Source organism: Centruroides vittatus, unplaced genomic scaffold (genome assembly GCF_030686945.1).
Source record: "Centruroides vittatus isolate TY-2023 unplaced genomic scaffold, ASM3068694v2 contig_301, whole genome shotgun sequence".
In the NCBI taxonomy this organism is placed as follows: Eukaryota; Metazoa; Arthropoda; class Arachnida; order Scorpiones; family Buthidae; genus Centruroides; species Centruroides vittatus.
This window is the reverse complement of record NW_027121927.1, coordinates 2,410,126-2,413,980: the sequence shown is the minus strand read 5'-3', so window position 1 is coordinate 2,413,980 and position 3,855 is coordinate 2,410,126. Positions and strand designations below refer to the sequence as shown.

Genomic DNA, 3,855 nt, shown 5'->3' with positions numbered 1-3,855 from the left:
ACCACGCACGAATAATTCAACAACCAGGTAGGATTCTGCAATTGGTTTCTTTAATTTGTTGTCTCTGAGATAATGTTCTTGCTGTCCGAGCGACGACAAACACTATCTCATCGAATACTCTTCTCAAGTTTTTGATAGTTTTCTATTGAGATAGAATCTCTACGTGGCGCAATTTTTATCAATGTTCTCCAATTGTTTCTATGTTTTCTTTATCGCTGAAACGATATGATTGCCGGGTCGTTTAGAAATTCGCTACGCAAACAAAAAGATTGATTTGCTCGTTCCAACATTATCTTCGTCACTATGTTAACATTTGGTTGTATTCAGACATTTCTTTCCACACGGACGGTCCGTTTGCGATCGTTACCGACATCATCTACTATATAAAGCTGAAAAAATTGGCAGTCTCGTTCTGTCACGGTTTGCCAAAAACGGCCACTAGAGGCGCCTCTAGCTATTATACAGTAGAGCGTCGTTAATCGGAACGTCGGTAATAGGAATGGCCGGTAATCGGAACGATTTTCAGTCGTACTGTGTCGTGCTGAATCGAACATTTTTGATACTAAATTTACTTCTAAAGTATAATTTTCATGTTTTTTTATATTCTTCAATATATTTATTTTGTTTGTACAAAATGAAGAAATAATTTTTAACGATACGATAGCCTCTATTATTATTATAAAAATTTTCGTTAGGCTTAAAATCGACAAAAATTCAACACGAAGCGACACGCAACGGAGAAAAGTTTGAACATCGGACAGGTTAATATATTTTTTCGTACAAAGTCGGTAATCGGAACAAATGACTAATCGGAACCACCCCAGTCCCCAATTGATTCCGATTTTCGACGCTCTACTGTATTTAAATTAACAATATAATATTCAGCATATTATTATTTTTATTTGTAATTTAGTATGCACCGATGCCTGCATCGGGCCTTTCGACTTGTTCTTGATAAAATCTATTCCATTCTTATCATCTCTCTCTGACTACATGAAATTTATTCAATGTGTCGTTTCGAAATACTCTATTTGGTCTCGGTTTTACTGTTTCTCTTTATCCGTTCTTTTATTCAAAACGCTCCTCAATTTATCTATCGTCTTGAATTGCAGCGAATTTTACACCGTTTTTCAATATTTTCTTTCGTGTCAGAAACGTACTGTACAGTATAGAATCTTAACGTTCACCTTTATATCTTTATGTTTTTTGGGGTCACTTGTTTGGTTTACTTACCGGTTGTTTTCATCTATCATCTAAAATCTTACACTTTTATTCTTATTTTCAACTCAATTCAAAGCATTTTGTTGTTGTTGTTGTTGTATGCAGTTTCCAGCAAACTTTAATAATTTTTTTCTATTTGTGAAAATTTCTACGAAATTCGATGGTAATTTATAATATATATCTTACACAGCATTATTAATATGATTTTGGAGGATGCAGAACGTATTAAATTACTTTAAAAATGAAAAATATTCATATCATTTGAATTCAAGATATTTTGCATTTCTTAAAAATAATTAATTCTATCCCGGAATCCCGGGACAAGCAAAAGACCGGGAAATGAGAAACCCTAATTATAAATAAATGAAAAATAACGAGATACGAACTTGTACCGAATGAAACCTGCTCGAAGACGAATATATTTCGAAAAGTACTTATGAATTTAACAAACGTAAAAGAATTGCAAAAATTTATTCCTATTTAAAATTATGGTTGTAAGAAATGGGAAACGTGAATCTTAATATCGAATATCTCATAATTCATGATATAAGTCGAGTGGAAATAATTTATTACTGAGCATTTTCTGTGATAAAAGTTCATGAGAAATTTGTAGAACATTACATCTTGTTGAAAATGTTTTGTTTTTCCTTACAATTTCGGGTATATAATTCAATTTATTCAATTTTTAAATATCAAATAAACCTATTAAAATTTATAATAAATGAATTTGGTTGATAAGAAATATTAAATTCCGAGAAAACTTTATAACTTTAGTTAGTTGGTTGTTAATGGAAAAAGGTAGCTCGAGTCTTGGGTGATCTGTCGAGAAAGGTGAGTGCTTCCCGTGAGGACTTTCTATGGGAAACTTGTGTTAGACAAGCAAAGAAAACCCAGAAAACTCCGTGTTGGTGGAATGCAAATCCACGACCGAGGTTTAGTGGTTTTATGAACTAGTGGGTCCCTTAATAGGAGATGCTAAATTGTTTACAATGGGACCTAGCATATCTGAATCAACACGTCATGAAAATTTTCGAGTCAATTGAAACTCGAACCCGGATCCCCAAAACACTAGGATGACTTTACGATCCAGTCTGAAATTTTTGAAAATGTTTTAGAAAAATAATAGAGTGGATTGTCAAAATCCTCATTGTTACAAATGTTTTGTTGTTAGAAAATCAACTAATTGTTTATGCAGCCATGTATCTTCGAGACATATTTTTGTTTCTTATCGTTTTTGCAGCAATTTCAGAAAATGTTTGTTTTGAATTTTTTAAGGAAGGTAATAATAATAATAATAATTTTAAATATTTACAGACAAATTCGCCCAAGTAGGGATCACCATCCATTAGTTTGTGTTCCAGACGATACATTCTCGGCGACCGACCTTTCCTTTTAGCTACGAGCCGTCGAAAAAAGCTAAAAAGTCCTTATTAAAACACAAAAAAGTTTCCAATTAAAAATAAAATATTTTCTAAAATTGAAACTGGTGATGTACGACTGTCCTTGTTTCTCCATCTTGCCTTTTCGAGGTGTTTCGTCCTTTTATCCACAGAGAGGAGAGCGCTGGAAAATGCAGATTAAAAAGTCCCCCTGGCGAATGTATCGTCTGGAACACAAACTAATGAATGGTGATCCCTACTTCGGCGAATTTGTCTGTAAATATTTAAACTTAAAAATAACCATCGGACGAAAAAATAACAAATAATAATAATAATAAAGTTCATAAATAAAATTTTCATTTTATATTCATTCATTTGTTTGCAGATAATGCACAAGAAGACATTCCACCCGAATCAAAATCAAAACGTAAATGTAAGCATATTTTATCATTTCGTTAGAGCTGAGTTTAAATAATTTAAAGCATATGTCTCACGCTGAGAGGCTTCAATTAAAGGCCTTATATTTTTTAATTTATTATTATTTAATGGAGGAGGAAGGGCTTCTATGTGTTATAGCTTAGGATTACAACACGTCTAAATTTGAACCTGCATCACAGTTACTTTTATATCATTCCATTCGTACAATTTATTTACAGATTTCACTGAAATTTTAAAGAAATTTCAACAAAAAACTAAAAAGTTAACCGAGAAATATTTACAAAATTTAAAAGTTATGCCCGTATTAATTGAAATTCTAACGAGAATGAAATTATACACGGATACATTTTCGCAATATTTTCAATGCATGCCATCTCCATCAAACGAAATTTGTTCAGGGAGGCAGATGCATCTGAACACATTTTGTATACGTTGCTGGGCGCATATTAAGCCACTAACGATCAAACTCCTTCGTGGCATGAAGATAACAACTTACAAATTCTTCTACATAATAGAGAAATTTAGCATAATGGGAAAGAACCTATTCTATCCTTACGAGCTCGAAGCAGAGAAAACGTTTTTTGAAAAATTGTGTAAATTTTGCATCATTTCTACAATTCTTAATGTGATTCTTGTCATTCTGGTAAGTTTATTTTAAAAAATTGCCCATTCTTCTATGTTGCAAATCATTTTGGCATTCTTGCAGCTTGTAAGAAATTATTTTAAGAGGGATTCTTCATTAGTTGATACGCTAAGAGAAGGTTAGCCTTGATTTTTATTTAATTTTTTTCTTTTTTCTTTTGTAAATTATATTTTA

The 3,855-nt window shown here is 32.1% G+C and overlaps 1 long non-coding RNA gene across 1 annotated transcript; it reads left to right on the top strand.

Moving 5' to 3' along the window:
- The first annotated feature begins 2,398 nt into the window (after positions 1–2,398).
- On the top strand, positions 2,399–3,362 carry LOC136972803 (uncharacterized). The gene is made up of 3 exons (XR_010880395.1): positions 2,399–2,500; positions 2,986–3,033; positions 3,257–3,362. It is a non-coding gene; the product is annotated as an uncharacterized lncRNA (long non-coding RNA).
- Positions 3,363–3,855: the final 493 nt, after the last annotated feature.